The sequence below is a fragment of the Terrapene carolina genome, unplaced genomic scaffold, assembly GCF_002925995.2.
Source record: "Terrapene carolina triunguis isolate 2854851 unplaced genomic scaffold, T_m_triunguis-2.0 Scaffold180, whole genome shotgun sequence".
NCBI lineage: Eukaryota > Metazoa > Chordata > Testudines > Emydidae > Terrapene > Terrapene triunguis.
Window position 1 is genome coordinate 1,622,901 of NW_020664531.1, and position 18,036 is coordinate 1,640,936.

Genomic DNA, 18,036 nt, shown 5'->3' on the forward strand with positions numbered 1-18,036 from the left:
TCCATTTGTGACAGCTATAATTATTACAAGTATCAGAGGGGTAGCCATGTTAGTCTGGATCTGTAAAAGCAGCAAAGAGTCCTGTGGCACCTTATAGACTAACAGACGTATTGGAGCATGAGCTTTCAAGGGTGAATACCCACTTCACTGGATGCATCCGACGAAGTGGGTATTCACCCAGGAAAGCTCATGCTCAAATACGTCTGTTAGTCTATAAGGTGCCACAGGACTCTTTGATAATTATTACAGGGAATCAAATGGCAAGACTGGGTTTCTATCACTGTAGTCATGGCAAAAGCTGTTTCAGTCAGCATTGAGGCCTACTTGATCTGCACCAAATTGAGATGGACTGGATATTTAATTCATATGCCTGAGACCTGTCTATCAAAACAAGTCTTATATTCCAAATTAAGCCCTGGAAATCTAAGCATAGACGGCAGATGAAATGCTTCAAAAATACCCTGAAACAAAATCTGTACAAAACAAATATTTCTGATTTGATCTTTGAGCAACTGGTGATTGATTATATTGCATGGCACCACACCTAAGGCAGGCATCCATGACTTTGCAAAGAATCACGTTGATCAGCTGGAAGTACATGCCAGGCATGAAAACAATGTGCAGTTCAATCAGCATTACTAGGCAAATGCTTCTGTGGCCCATGCAGCAAGCGTTGTTCTTCCCGAATTGGTTTATGGAGTCACGGAAAGAGCCATTAGTACGAACTATGATTGTTGATGTTGCCCGTGAAATCAAGGTGACTAGCATCATCACCCCATATGGGTTCCAGTGTGGGGTTGTAGGTAACAACTAGGGGTGGTGAGTTTTATTTTTTTTCCTGTATGGAAGCTGGTTTTCCTGGGGTATTTGGGTGGCCCCTTCCATGATCTGAGTCTAACGGAGACTGGGGGTTGCTGTAACTTACAGGCTAAGGGGCAAGAAACAACGAGTATAGCTAATAAGGCTCTTCAGGGACAGGAATGGTGTCATACTATGTGTACGGAACAGCTGATGTAATACCTAGTGCAATGGAAGGCCTCATTTGGGGCCTTTAGGTGCCTCTGTAATACAAATAATAAGAATAACTGACTTCATTACCTGCTCTAACCATTAGTTATATTCTCTCCATACTGAAGGAATCTCTTAACAATGGAAGTGGTGTTAACAATCTACATAAACAATTACAAACTGTAGTTGTCCTTTAAAAAGGTACAACAAAGACAATGACTTTCCAAATACGTAAATGGAATTAAAGTACATAATACATGAACAGGAAAAAAAATCCACTTTGGTTCTCCCTAAGGTGGCACACTGCTTTTAAAAATATCTGAGCCATGACCAAAATAAGACAACAGAAATGCCCAAAACAGGACACTTTGGATAATGTAATGTAACAGTTACTAGCCACTCGTAATAGTTTTCATAGGCCTGCTCTTCACCAGTCCAGAATAAATGATTCATTTCATTAGGGCATTAATGCTAAACTTTCAGCAATCTTACTGAGTTTGAGTAAGGCAGCCTCCCATACAGTGTCACCAGCATGTTCCTGAGATACTCGCCCAAAGGGAAAAAAAAACAGCAATTTAAGAGAGACATTCACCAAAGACAGAGAGGCTAAAATGGTCTTTGCCCTTTTAGCTGGTTAAGATGAATGAAAATATCTGCTTTGATGTTTTAGCTTGAAGAAAGTTGCTCTAATGGGAAGTAATTATGAAAATGGCCGTTGGGAATAGGATGAATTATGTTATGGAAAGGAGTAAAGTATAGAGGATTTGTCATCAGGCTCCTTGTCTCTAAGTGACTGCAGGCTACTGTTTCCCTGTATCTCAAATGAATTTAAATATCTGTAAAATGGTATAACTGTTCTCACCTACTTCACGGTGGTGGTGTGTGGCTTAATTATTGGACTGAAAAGTTAGAGATCATCAGGTGTATGGTGTTATAGAAATGCATCACACTGTATTAATATTAATCGAAAATAGCTTACCAGGGGGAACGTAGAAGAGAAGGGGTGGCCTGAGGCAACTGAACTACGTTTCTCATGAAGCACCACTGTGGCATGTCCAAACAGAAATTGTTCACTTTTTGGGTGTTCAACATTTTAATGAAAATTTGAAGTTTACTGCCAAAACCAGGCACTTTTCATTAAAAATTTTGATTAGCCCAAAACCCAATTGTGTTAAAAAACACTTTTGATGGAAAATTTTCAGCTAGTCTGTAAAGGCATGGCACACCTCTCGGGAGCACCCCTTGTTGGAGTGTGTATGCCTGCCCTTTCTTTCCCTGTAGCTCTCTTTGGTCAGGTCCTTAATTACCCCCACAACTTTAAATGGTCTCAGCCCGAGTATCGCACCGTACTCCAGGGCTTGCCTCCCTGGAGGCAATGTCCTCGCCCTCTCTGGGCCTTTCTGGCCCCAGCTCTCCTACTGGGCCACTAAATCAGTTCAGTTCCTCTTCTGGGTACATCAAAGTCCACACCATTTCCCCAGTGGCTAATGGAGGGGACCCAGGTCTCCCCTGTACTCCGAGACCCAGCCCAGAGAGCCTATAGATAGCAGCCGTCCACAGTATCCCTTTATCTAAGCTGCATTGCTGTTAAGATACCCTGGGCCACGTCCTTGCAGTCCCAGCAAATTCTTCACCCTTACCTCAGGACCTTGTCCTGGTTCAGTCCCATCAGCCAGACAGGGGCTCCTTCTTGCTCCCCACGGTCTCTGCCAGTACTGCTCTGTCCAAGGTCCTGTAGCTCCCTCAGCCAGCTCTCCACCATCCACACTCATCCAGCAAGGAAGTGCCCTCCCTCCGGCCCTGCAGCTCTTTTATACTAGGCTGCTGGGCCCTAATAGGCTGCCTATCCTGCAGCCTCTCTAGACTGCTGGAGGACCCCACTCTGCCTTTTTCTGGGGCGGACTGTGATAGGACCGCAGGGCCTTCCGGAAGGCCTCAAAGGGTCTGGTGCACGCTCTCACGCAGCCCTATTTATCATTTTAGGCAGAGTAATATGCAAGAGGAAATTTGTTCCTATATTAGACAGCAGCACTAGGAATCTGATGCTAAACTCCAGTATGGTAGGCCTACTTTTCAGAATGTCTGATAATGCTTGCCAGTCAACCACCTTCATAACCCAGGAGGCAGCCACCTTTGGGGAGAAAATGCTCTTTTACAAAAGTAGTAAGAAGTCACTTATAAATTATGTAGGACAAATTTCATCAACCCAGATATGGAAGCATTCAAAGCCTTTGCCCTAGTCTTGTATACCTAGGAATACAGTACCAGTTTGAATCTTCCCTGAAGTCAAATTTTAACCAACTTGGAAATGGAAATATTTTGAATAAATAGGTGAAAGCTCTTTCATTAATACCTATTAGGCAGTGAAGTAACCTAACCACCCAAAGCATGAATAGATAGGAAATGCATAATCAGTAAAGGCATCTATCCATGCAATCCTGTAATATTGCGGAAGGATTGCATGTGTGAACCAGAATATTTATGAATCTATAAATGTTTAAGAATATCCAGAATTAGGAGTTAACAGTGTTGTCAGGACAGTTTTAGGGTAGGATATATTTTAGATGCAGTCAAGCAGAAATTGCAAAAAAATAAATCAACACTTTACAACATCTATCAGAGGAAAGGAAGTTAGAAGGTGCAAAAGGCACTTTTCCAACCCCCCCCCCCTTTCCCCCAGCTGAAAGCTGCATTCATTTTAAAAAGATTTTCCTGGTCTTTGCTCTATGCCTTATATCTTATTGTCGTCATGTGTCACCAGTTACCAAGGAACACGGAATTCACCGCAGGTAAATAGAGCACAGCACTGTGGGCACACAGGGTTAAAACCAAAGCTTGTTGAAAATATTTTAACAGAACAGTTTTCCATTGGAAAATGCAGTTTTGTTGAAATCAAAATGTTTCTCAGGAATGGGAAAATGAAAATCAATTATTTTGACTTAATCGTTTCAATTCAATTTGTTTAGATTTTTATATGAAAGTGTTTTTATTAATATATCTATTCTGTTTATATATTAATTACAATGTTGCAACATTATTGAAATGAAACCAATTTGATGATCCAAATCATTTTTAGAAGTTTTATTCTATGGGAAATTTCAAAATTCTGATGTTTTGGTCAGAGTCAGAACAGTTCCCATTCCTCCCGCCCCCGAAATGTCAGAATTGCCCACAGAATGGAAATTCTAGTTCCTAATCAGCTCTAGTTAAAACTTAAACTCCTTTCCCGTGTGAGAGTTACATTCTTTTCTGCCCACTCTATAGAATGTAGGCCAGATTCTGCTCTGTTATACCTGTGTAAATCTGGAATAACTATGGGATTCTTTGAGCCTTTCCTCTAACGTAACAGAGGCTATGTTTACACTTTAACTGCTACAGCTGCAAAGTTGTAGCTGTAGTGCTTCAATGTAGACACTCACTGCAGTGACAGGAAGGGTTCTCCCATTGCTATAGTTAATTCCTCTCTCCAAGAAGTAGAATGTAGGTGCTGTCTACACCAGGGTTTAGGTTGGCTTACCTGCATTGCTCTAGGGTGTGGATTTTTCACACACCTGAGCAACGTAGCTTGGTCGACCTAACACTTTATTGTAGACCTGGCCTTAGAGTGCTGTTGGGCCCAATAGATAATGTGTTGGTCCTGGTAGGGGCCAAACAAAGTTAGTTTACTGGAAACCATCCAGATCTTCTGCATGCGATTCCCTCATCCTGAACTTATTGGCCACAGAGTCTCTCCAGTCAGTGCCCTTTCTACTTTGTCAGCATCTTTACTGTAATAATAAATGCATTAAATATGTGTTCCCCTCCTCTGCTAAATACAGATGAAAAGACTAAGCCACATAACATCAAGCAAACAGTGAGTTACAATGGCTGAAGATGTGCACACTGCTAAAATTGCTTTATGAGGGAGCCTTCAAAGGAGTTCTATTTCTCAATTACTCTTTAGCTCTTTTGGGTTGTTTTTGTGTTTCTCTTTTATCTCTAGAGTGAAGAGATTAAGGAATTCATTCACGTGGAACTTTTCAGGCACTTGTTCAAAGTGAGGGGTAAGAGGTAAACTGGATAAAAGCAGCGTTGATGGACTGCAAGCAGGACAGTTCTTGAAGTGTACACAGATGAAAAGCAGGTGTTATTTGCCATACCACTATGGGATCTGACCCATGACTCTCACTTTTTGTCAGACACAGTTTACAATAAGTGGAGATCTAAATTGGATTGCCTGATTCTTAAGGTATTTACGCTATTCGATTTAAAATAAAGGGGAATGGAGTTATTCAATATAAACCAATTTTTGAAATGCAGATCTGCATGCAGAATGTTCAGTGAGAGACAGAGTGCATAGATTTAACTCTGCATCCTGTTTTGTGTAAACACAGCCCATTAAATGGTGTCTTCATTAAGCATCCTTCAGCTCAGACATTCAAAGTTCTGCTGTCGACTGCACTGGTGCAAATCCAGACACCGCTAGTGTAACACTGTATTTATAGTGGTGAAAGCAGAATTTGACCCATTCTATTTAGATCCAGCAAGGAGTATGGAATGTTACGGGGATAAACTGTATTATAGCTGTAATAGTAGCTTTAAATTATTAGCTCATTGGGGTCTTTTTATTTCATACCTGTACAGTCCCTAGTACAATGGGCTCTGTCCCTGATTGGGGCCCTTAGATGCTACTGCGATACAAATATATTCAGCACTATAGATAAACATTTTTCAGCCAAGCCTGGCTGTGATCCTTTTGTCATGAGACAAAACATGCTGCCAGCTTGCTCCCTGGGTGAAGGATACTGTGTGTCTCTTTGGAAACTCAGATATATTAAAACAGTCCTTTGATCTTTATTCCTAAACAGGACATCCTCCTGCTTTATGTTCCTTCCTGTGGATTTCCTTTCCTGTGATCTCTTGTTGATTTCATGGTCTTGATTAACTAGCGGCTTAGTATGCAAATAGATTTGCATTGTGAAAGACCCAATACACAATGACAGACAGAGATAAGCATCTGCCATCCCCTGCCTGAACAGAATATGTCCAAAGCATGTCGCCTTTTGGTGACCCGTCTTTAACTTCAAGGTTTTAAGAACATGTTTTCCAGTATAGGTATATAACTTCCTAAATATTATCCATTTTGCAAGGATTATGATGACCAGTGTACTACTGGCTCTCAGTAGAGACTTTATATGCACAATAATTCACTAAAGGTTAGCATGTACTTGACCCAGGGAATCACTGTAAAACTCTTGACCTTCTGTGTCCTTTGCCAGTTGGCACAAATTGGGTCCTGGGTCTCCTACATTCCAGGGGAGAGCCCTAACCACTGGGCTAAAAGTTATAAGGAGACCACCTCCCTTTCGTCCTCCTCTGTGAATCTAGTTCTCCTTTGCGTTTGTTAAAATGCCCCAAATCAAAGCAAAAAACACTGAGTTGGAAATTTTGAAAGACATTGTTTTTGGTTCGATCCAAAATGAAATTTGATTTTTCACAATTGTTCGTGAACTGAATAATCCGTTATCTGCCCAGCTCTAATTAGTAGTGCATGTGTGTCAGGAGGAAAAAAGCCAGGTACTGCCATCTTCTAACTAAGGAAGAGAACATAAAAAGATGTTTTTCCTTAGATTACACCAACAAATAAGAATCTGGATCTCTGTAAATGCAAAATGATGTATTTTTCAGTCCATGTTTGAGATGCTTTGTTCTTTGTGGATATTTGTTGTTGCTAACAAAGAATACATGTGCACTAGCAGAAATAAATCCAGAATCTAGTTGAGGGCCTCATTTCCCCAGAATTATTTTCAACTCTGTAGAGCTAGAACCTTTGCCAAACCCTCATAGAGGGGCATCTGCATGATTAGTGGGGGAAAAACATGCTGGACAGAGGGGTTACAGTCAAAATAATCAAACTTAGATACCTCATGTTAGGCACTTACACCCATGTGTAGACAATTTAAGAAGTGGCCCAATTTTCAGAGGTGCTGAGCACACTGTCCCCCATTGAAAAAGTTCACATGGCTACTCTTTACCAAAACCATACAGCCAATCAGCAACAGAGCCAAGAAGAAAACTCAGGAATAGGTTCTGAGTCCTGAATTTTAACTGCACTGCCTCATTATAATCTACAGGAGATTAATTCAAAACCAGAGTGTAAAAAATTCAAAACCCTTTTAAACAAAATTCCAGAGGGACTTAAACATTTTACTAGTCTCCTCTCTAGGGATATAGTTTACAAATTCAATTTGTGAAATATCCTTACAAGAAAGTATTATACATATTTATTTTTAAAAATGTTTGCCCCTCTCTGCCTCAAATTAAATTAAACATGAATTGACTGTAAATTAAATAGGAGAAAGAATTATTTAAATTTATTAAGTGGCCAACCTGTTTCTCATAATAATAATAATTGGAAAATTATTATTTACTTCTCATTCACTTGTGTTCAGTGTCCATACAACAGGTGAAAGCATACAAAAAAGTTTAACATAAACCTGCGGCATCTGATTTAATGTCTGGGGGAAGAGGATTTAATACACACAGAGCTGACATTGAGAGCTTGGGGAATAATTTATCTAAGAGATTTGGAACTGTTTGATCAGATGAAGATTCAAAGCCCCCCAAAACTCTGCTGTACTTATGGAATTACTACACTACAGGATTTATTACTTTTAGAGGAGCAGATCAATAACAGTCTGTGAAAAGCTGGAGTTAGAAACAACTTGAACTAAGTCAAGTGTTCGATATAGAGTTTAGAGTTCACAGACTTCAAATTGTCCAGTAAAAAAGAGACTGATGCTTGACCTTCATGTGGCATCCCATGCTAGAGGAAGAGAACATTTATTTGCAGCAAAGAAGAAAAAACTGGAATCTGTGTGGGAGGGCATGTACACTTGTTACAGACACTTGGTAGCCATTTCGAAGCAGAGACTGGTACAGCAGCATAAAAGCGGACACTCATTTTAAAACAAATTTGTATATGTTGAACTAGCCTTGCCTTTCTCCAAGCTCTGAGGTCCATCAGCCATTAGCATAGGTATGTGACAAACATTAAGCAATAACTTAGAGTACTGAATTACTAGTAGATGGATATTTTGAATGAAATTACAGATTTACTGCTTTGTCTTTCTCAGATCCTGGCCTCATTGATTTCAATGGGACCAGGATTTCACCCAGAGGCTTTGGTGAAGCTCCATGTGGATGCCACAGTCTGCCTGAGCACAATAAATTGCATGATTCAAAAAAGTCCTTTTATTATATTTAATCCCTCCCCACCCCAAATCCAGTAATTTAAAAATAAAAATACAAAAGTTCTAGGATGTGAAAATTTAGATGCTGAACCTGCAGCTGAACCATTTGCGGACTGAGAGATCTGCCCTCATAGATCTTGTTCCAGAGCCTGTCATTACCACTTTACACCAAGGGCCCTATCAGTGGGAGGTTCTGCCATTGACTCCAGTGGAAGCAGTGGGAGCATTATTACTGAACACAGAAAGACATGATAGATAGAGACACAAAGTGGAGGAGGTGTAATATCTTCTACTAGAACCACCTCTGTTGGTGGAAGATGAAAACTTTTGAGCTACACAGAGCTCTTCTTCAGGTCTAGAGAAGGAAATGAGAGCGTTTGAGCAGGGTTGAGTTGGGGCAGATTGTTAAGCAGAAGGGGTAATGCATGTTGAAATGGAGTGAGCAATAAGGGTTAGATTGTTATGCTTAAAGAGTTTGAAGTGGTCCATTAAGGGTTAGCAGGCAGGTGTTGTGCTACAATGATCATAATGAGCCATGACACCAGTGTCCCTGTTGAGTCCACAGTTTTTGGTGTCTAGCAGAGTTAAGAATTTAAGTTCCCAGGCTCACCTTTTGAAGATACTGTTGTGCCGGTTTCCTTTGAGAATGAGTATTGAAAGAGCAGATATGGAGTGATCACTTTGTGAAACGCATTCTCCCATGGAGTAATAGGATGTTTTTGTCTTTTATCATTTTTCTGTATGAGTTCATTTGAGAGCATACTGATTGCCTAGTTTCACCCATATAGAAGAAGTTGTTGGGGCATTTGATGCTCTGGATGAGGTACATCATATTGTGATAGACATGCATGGGATCTTGAAAGGTGTATTGATCAATATAGCAGTGGAGATATGTCTGCAGGTTTTGATGCAAAAACAACAACAGATGTATTAGAGGTAGGGAGCCAAAGGGAGGCAGATGTCATAATGGGGAAAGCACTCTGACTGCATTGCATAAGATGGGAACCTCTATCCCTACTCAAACAACACTTCTCTCTACCATAGATTCCTCTTGTGCACTCCTGACCCTTTCACTGGCTCCCAACATCCCTCTTTTGAAGTCGATTGGGAGGATTGGTGGGCGGGCCAGACCCCTGGATCAAAGAGCCTGTGTAGCCATTTAGGCTCAACAACTTAAAAAGAAGAATGTATTGTGCTCAGAGGTGACTGACAAGCAACGTAATCAAGGCCAGCGGCAAATGTACAGAGCTATCCTGCATGTCCCCATCTTACGATAAGCAAGGTGCCCCTGGCCTCTGCCCCCCAGGGGCGCTGGTGGAGGGGGTGGCTGAAGTCCCTTGGTGTTGCCTGTCACTGGTGGCAGGCACAGCACATTCCCCTTGGCTTTGGGACTGCCACAGCGCCTCCTCAGCCCACAAGGCCCAGTTTTCCTCCAGCTGGGGAGAAATGGGGGAGGGGGAAGCAGAGAAAAGAGACAATCTGTTACCCCAGTTAGAGCAGGGGTTCAGCCCCAGAGAACCCCAGCCTGGCCCTGGGGCAGAGGGGGTGATACTGAGTCCAGTTTAGTCCAAGATGCAGGACACTGACAGATGGCTCATAGGGAGGTGGAGATGGAGGGGGGCTGGCCTGGCCTGGCCTGTGGTGTATGAAGATTTAAGAGTGTTTCATAGAATCATAGAATCTCAGGGTTGGAAGGGACCTCAGGAGGTCATCTAGTCCAACCCCCTGCTCAAAGCAGGACTAGTTCCCAGACAGATTTTTGCCCCAGATCCCTAAGTGGCCCCTTCAAGGATTGAACTCACAACACTGGGTTTAGCAGGCCAATGCTCAAACCACTGAGCTATCCCTCCCCCCCAAAAGGGGTGAGGCAGCAACATTGTGGGGTGTGTGCAGGAAACCCCAAGTTTGGGGGGAATGGGGCGGGGGAACCCCCAGTCGGCAAAATGACTGAGCAAGCCCAGCTTCCGGGGCCAGGCTGAGGATGCTCCCGCTGGCTGCTTCATGCTCCACCCTGGCGAGGGATGAATGGCGAGGGACCTGCACAGCCTGCAGTGGAGGGCAGGGGTGGCTCCTAGCATGGACCGGAGAGATGGGAGGGGGAAGAGGACAGGTCAGTGCCCTGGGGAGGAGGGTCCTCTGACCCACCCCTCCACTGCAAAACAGCACACCCACACCCCACTGCCGGCCACCGAAATGGAGGGGACAGCTCAGAGCACAGGGTGTGTGTGTGTCCATGATGTTCCCACTACAAAATAGCAACACCTGCTGCCTATAAGCTAGACACTGAGGAAGGGAGGAGGAAACCTTCCAGCTGTGCCTCTGCTGCTCTCCTGACCCCAGCTTCCCCCTCTCCCCTGAAAAATTCCTCTCTTCCAGACCCTCCCCCCTACACATGCTTACCACGCAGGCTTTGTCAGGAAGGGCAAGTGGGTGGGGCTGCGTGCCCTGGAGCTGCGTTGATGGACCAGGGTTGGGAGGTGAGTGGAAAGATGCAGTTGGGGAGGAGGGGAGCAACACACCTACATGCCCCCCAAATGTCCACCCCCTGCCGGCGGACCACCCGGGACTGTGTCATGGCCCATCTTTGGGCTGTGACCCACTGTTTGGAAAATAAATGTTCTGTCTTACACGGAATAGACTCAAACAAACGTGTTGGATAAGTAATGGACATGAAAGTAGCATTCATATCTAGTAGGAATGGACCAGCCTTGTGGAATTCTTTTGCCTCATACAAGTACATGTCTCAGTACATTTTGGGCATCTGCAAAACTAGTTAGAACTTTATAATCTTTTTTTAAAGACAAGCCTATGTAATTTATCATGGGCAATACCATTAGACAGCCAAAAAACAACTACCGCCACTGCATCATCTTAGAGCTGCAGTGTATCCATCTTGCCTGGTGATAAGCCCAGACACTCCACAGGAAATCATAAGCAGCCCTAGGACATACCAGATACAGTAGCACATTTTATTAGAAAAGGGAGCGTGTGACATCACCAGCCAGAAACAACTTCAGAAATCTTAATTTAGAAGTTGTATGGGCCTATGAATGCTGGGAAGAGAGGAGAAAGACAGCACTAGAATAAAAGTAAAGCTCCCTTGTGAGCTAACCCACTACATTTTCCATATTCATTAGAAAACATTCAAGTTCTTATGCATATCCAAGAGATAATAGCTGCTGGACATTTTAAAAGCTCCTGTTCCTGGAAGTCTATCAGCAAGTCTTTTCTGCTCTATCACCTTGGGACTAACAGCACTCTTAACTTTGTCCTAAAATCCTCTGAATGATTTCATTCAATGAATTACTCATTGTCTTAAGTATAAAAAGCCTTGGTCCATAAATAGCTCTTATGGATATACAGCCTTCATTGCCAAGATTATTAAACACAGCTAAAAGTGAGCCAAAAAACTTTTACCAGTGCACCTGGGTGGCCATAAATAATAAATTGCATACAGTTCTGCACGTAGAACAGCTTCCACCCATTGCACATGCTGGCCTTTGCTTTGTTCTTCACTCTGAGGGTACATCTACACTGCAGACATGGAGTGTGACTGCAATTTGTGTCCACACACCCAAACTAGCTTTAATCTAGCTAGCTCAGATACTGGAGCAGTGACGTTGCAGCAGCACATCCTTCAGTGCAGGCGGTACGCAGCTGCCTGGAATCCTGGGTAACCACAGCTAACCTGTGCTGAAGCCTGGGCTGCCATGGCTTCACTTCTCCAGTACATAATCTAGCTAGGGTATATCTACATGTGCTACGCTTCAGGGTACGTCTACACTCCAATCCTAAATTGCTTCTCTTGATTCAGATTCATCCAAAAGAAGAACAGGCACACATGCTACATTTTGTAACTTGAACCGATAAAAGGAGTTCCTTTAAAAAAAAATAGTATATGCTTTAGCTTTTCAGTAAAGTGAGCAATGAATTGGGGGAAACCATGTACTCTATCCCTATTCACCTGAATATTTCCCTCCAAGAATAAAGAAGCCTTAGAAATATAGAATGCCTTTTCCTCAAGAAATGCCAGTTGCGAGTCCAGGATATGAAAAGGCTCAAATCTCACCTCTCCCACATAACAGAACACAGTATTCATTATTTATTCACTGAGCACCTAAGAGTGTGGTAGGTGCCATCCAGGCACATAAAGAAAGACATGGTTCCTGTCTCAAAGATCTCACCATCTAAGGCCCTGATTCTGCATCTGGATCCATTAGCACAGAGCCTGAAATCATAAAGAGTGCAGTCAACTTCAGTGTGATGCTGCATGGCTACTGCTGTCCATGCAAGTGGATCCAATACAGAATTGGGCCTAAAATCTGGACAATGACAAAGAAATTGTTACCAACAAACAAACAATGTGGCACGGCTAAGGGAGAGGAGGACAAGTCTTACAAATACACAATAATGGGGCTATTTTATAAACCCAAGGGGGTTTCTTTTCCAGGTTATTTGGGGTCTGGTCGCCCCAGATGGTCCATCCTACCATGGTCATACATCCAGTTGACTGCTCATGGATTGTTGTAATCATCATGAGATTCTGTAGAAAAAGGCAGGGTAGATAGATTGGAGAAGTGACAGCAGGAAAACTGGAGAAAGACAATGCATGAGGGTTACGACTTCATAGAATGGGTATTCTTCAGAACCTTCCTAGTCCAGCAAGACTCCACTTATCTGTTTCGAGAGCTGGTGACTCCTGGCCCAGCTCTCTAGTCCATATTCAATTATATACATTGACCCCCAGTTCTGGCATCACTCTTACGGATATCACGTCTGCATCATCTTCCTTTGCAACAATTCTGAACAAGCAGCTACTGGGTCAGCCCGACAGACTTGGTTTAGCCCAGTCAAGTCATTGAGCATAGTCTCTCAAGCTCCTCACCATTGCCTCTGACCTCACTATGGACAGTCTTAGGGTCTGCACTGAGAAGTGGCTCTGCTCTTGTAGGTCCACCATCCCAACTACTTTAAGCAGTCCATTCTTAGGGCTCCAGGCAGCAAGTCCCAAGACTTCAGACTATCCCTAGTGGCAAAGAGAGACAGCGTAGATGTTCTACATGAGAACCCCCGGCATTCTCAACACAATGGTCATAGGGTGGCTTTTTGTAGCCTTACTACACAGGGTTGTGTGGTATTGACTACAGGGTTTGGTATTCACCCTACAGGAGTGGGTAGCAGAGCCTCAGTGGCAACCTCCAAGAAGTAAGGTGTTACTGGCTGGCACCTGGGGAAGCTGAGATCTTTAGAGTGCTGCCCTGGTAACTAGATCCAATTAGGAGAATCAGCAGTGAAACATGTCTTCTTCCTCCAAAAGGTTCAGGAGTAATGAGAGAATTGCCAAACTTCAGGAGGAGAAGTGTAACCTCCCTACCCAGATGGGTTATTAAAACCCCAGCCACTCAGGAGGAGTCAATCCCTCCTCGGCAAGAGCCTCAAGAGCCTGACTCAGCCAAAGGAGAACTGTTAACACTCATAGTTACTCCTGCCAAGGGAGTTATGGTTACATCTTGAAAGTACTACTAAACAGGTAAATATTTACCTAGACATATGCATGCCTACATGTGTATAGTTGTTTGGATATAGGTACCCACTTGAAGTATGTAGGAACTTCAGTTATACAATAGCATGAAAGTCATATCTTTTGTTTGAGGTTCATGATGGGAGAGGAACAGAGGAGGAATGTCAAGGGGTAAAACTCAGAGGGATGGAGAAGCATGGTGCTTGGAAGAATAATGGGATCCAATGGGTAGGGTTCTGGCACACATCTGAGGATTATGGTATTAAAAAGAACTGCCTGTAATTGGAGGAGCTGAACACATTGTGTAATATTTACCGGGCTAGTTTCTTAATATCGAATTAGAAATAAATGTATTGTACAAGTTACTGGCATGTTTACTCACACATCAAGTGGCTAGTAAAGAGGAGAGAAGCATCATTAGCAAAGGCAATAACAAGGAATTACAAATAAGGAAAAAAGGGAAAAATCATTATTCTCTATTTATGGCTGTAACAGGAGTGACTGAGCTTTTCAAATTGGTCTCATCTATCAGTTACTTTCAATGACAGATGCATATATTTTATCACAAGAGGTAACTTCAGGATTTGTGTTAAGCCAGATGAAAGTTCATCTTATCAGGCAATATTGTATACAGGAGGAGCATAAAAAAAAAAAAGGAAATCCAGCAGAGTTGCTTCATCTTTCTGAAGTAGATATATTGAATTCTATGAAGTTTACTGTGTGTAGTGTCTTTCAAATGAGACAATAAAAAAGCATCCCTGTTGGCTTTCCGTAAACATTAAGTATATAAATGTAAAAATAGGATTGTGCCCCTGAGCTCTTGGTCAAAACTTTCCCTTCAGGCTCTGCTGTGTGGTATGCATAATAGTTACTTCTCTGCCATGCCAGAGACGACTGCATTCTAGTAGTGTTATATGTACTGTATATAGTTGAGCACGTTTGGGGTACAAGGTTATAATATAATTATTTCCTGCATCAAAGAGAATTCACATTTAATTAATTTTTGCTCTGTGAAATTAATATGGCAGATTATAGAGGATAATATCTTTTCAGATTATATACCACTGTGACTCAAGGTTTTTTGAGATGTATGCAAGAGTTTGGCACCTAAACCACAAGGGTCTAAATTGTTTTTCTATTGCTCATTTTGTAAAAACAGAAGTGGAGAAACAATCCACTTGTCCTTGGTAAAGTTGAGACATTTTACCATAAAAACATTACAAATCACAAAAAATCAAAAATGGCCAAAGACGCTGAGCCTCCATAGAGAAATTCAGATGGAACCACAAAATTAACATTTATGTTGTGGTAGTACCTTCATCCTATGGCATTTAGACTCAAGTGTCTAAATCCCTTTTGAAAATACGAGATTTAATTTCTTAATTCAGGTAGGCATTGCAACGCTGAGTGCAGAAATGCCTACATAGCTTTAAAAATCTGGGGAGAGAAATTTCCCCACCCAGAATAATCAAGTTCCCAGTCCTTATATTGGAGATAATGTCAAGGTAAACCAATGCACTCCCCTCTTGCAGAAAGTGCAGCTGAATAGACAAACAATAGCAAAGTGGGAAGAACCAATTCCATTCATCACAATGGGGTATTAGCTATGAACTTTAATTATCAGGGACAATGAGGAATATGGAGTTAAGAAGATATAGTTGCTGCAACTGTAAGCATACAACTGGAAAAAACTGACCTTTTGCTTCACAGTTAAGCAAGGAAACCCAGAGACCGTTCGGTGGAAGAAGACCACTACTATGCAAATAAACTTTAGCCTGACTAAGGCTAAGCAAAGCATGTATATGCACAATTAGCTCCCATTTCAAGGAGTTCAAAGAAATGCTTGCAATTTAACTTGGGAAGGAACAGGAGAATGACGACACCAGAACTACTCATGGAAACAGGATGCTATGCAATATTGAATGGCCCTGTAACTGGCAATAGATATTGGAAGCCACATTATTCTCAGATGCCTCTAATCTAGATGGTATATCATTGTGACATTTCGGAATGCAATCCAGACCAGTAAGGGGCTGCATCACCCCTGCCCTGCAACCTGGCATGCCTTACAAAGCCTTGCTGCTGTAGCTCCTGCCTGGGCTGTTCATAAACAGCCTTCTAGCATGCAAGTCACACCTTGAGTGTCTGTGGATAGCTGCAGACTGTCAGCACACTCCAGTCACACTCTGGTTTCCACCAGCCCTGGTTACCACATGTAGGGTAACCCCAACACACTCCCAGTCCTGGATTCCCCCACCCCCAAATGTGCATTCTGTACTGCACTATCCACCAGCCTTCTTCAGGACAGTTCAGATATCAAACGTCTGTTGTATACAATATACAATTTGCCACTTTAAATAGAGTTACCCACACAGTTCACACTATTGGATTAATTTTGATTAAAGAACAAAGAAAAGTGTATTTCACTACAAAGAGATAGGTTTTAAGTGAGAACAAGTCATAAAGAATTAAAGTCAGAAATGGTTACAAGAAGAAAAAATGCTTTCTAAACTTAAACTAGACTTGGTTTAAGGTGAAGTTCTTACCACAGATTCCTGGTATCATTGCTGACCAAGTTTCAGGTCAGGATGTGCATCCAAAGACCATAGGCTGTTTCTTTTATCTTCTTAGGTGGAAAAGAGACAGATGGACAGGGAGACAACTTTGGTGTTTTTATCCCTCACTTCTATAGTTCAGTCACCCTTTGAAATGCGTTTCCCTGAGAGTGACCGCTACATAAAGTTATTAAGAGCTGAGAGTAAGGAGACAGGGAGTCTCATGGGGAAGGAAGGAAGGTGTCACACTGTTCTTTGCTGGCCCCTTTATTTCCCAAAGAATGGCTACTTGATAGGTGATGGTCCATCAGTATTGATAACACCTGGCTGGGGAATCAACTTGCCCTTTGTCTTTGAGAATGAGGTTTACCCACTTCTCTGGTAAACATACTTCAGTCACGATTTTAGCTTATGTTCATAACTTTACATATAATGTGGCTACGTACATTTTACCCTGCTATTGACCAGCAAGTTATTAGTTTTCATACGCTACTTTACAAGGCATATTTTGTACAAAGATTACTACAAGATAGAGTATAGGGTGTGAATATAGGGGTGCATTTCATCACAATCATATAATCTATCATGTAAAGGTTCATAGAGGGGGCAACAAAAAGACAGTAAAATGTGATGGTACAGCATTAAAATCTGTGCAACAATTTCAATGCCTTGGTTCAGTGTTGAGTCATGTGGGGATGTGGATGTGGATATTAGGAGCTCCATGAAGAGCGATTGGTGTAAATGGAAGGAGTTGACAGGAATTCTCTGTGATAAGACTATACCAAGTTAACTAAAAAGAGCAAAGTGTATAAGATCATGATTAGGGCAGCTGTGATGTACAGGCCAGAATGCTGGCCAATGAGAAAGAGAGAACAACAACTGCTTCACACTGCTGAAATAAAAATGCTCAGGTGGACAAGGGCTGAAGGGCTACTCAGTGAAATGATATGAGCCATGATGCAGGTAGCCTCCATCACAGAAAAGCCGAGGGAGGATACTGAGATGGCTGGGTCATATGAAGCCATGGGATGTGCATATGTTGGCTAGAGACAGAAGAGCTAGTAGTCACAAGACAAAGACCATGAGAATATTTTGAAAGAGGTGGTTTGAGATGCTGATGGGGGACATTAAGAAGGTTGGTGTCAGCTTGTAAGACCCACTTGACAAGAATTCTTGGACATGAGAACAACAGCTGCAGACCCAAAAGTGGGACAGGACAAAGAAGATGAAGATCAAATAAACCATCACTGCAGCATCTGACCACCTATTGCACAAACACCATGGTCAGGATGTTGACCACTAAGGAGGAATTCATTCACTCCATACACAATAAGAGTGACCACAGCCTTTACTTTTAAAACTTGCTGGTATAAGAACAGAGAAAGAGAGAAAGGGTGGGCAAAAACACTTCAGAGGGTTGATAAGGTCAGTCTGATCTACATAGGGGTCAGTGATGAACAGGTTCCAGTGCTGACCAGCAAGTATTTCAACATGAGGGAGACATAGAATGTAAGATACCTATCTTTTCTGAACTGGGAAAATGTATACCTATAATTTATCATTGTACCTACATAATTTTTCCTTGTGTAGGCACTAAAAGGGCTTTCATTAGATTTGATAATTACCTTTCAGGTTTTTTCCTAACTACGTTGTTTTCATGATTGTGGGGATGTATGGCTCCCGAATCGTCAGCTCATGGGCGCGGCAAACTGCTCCCATG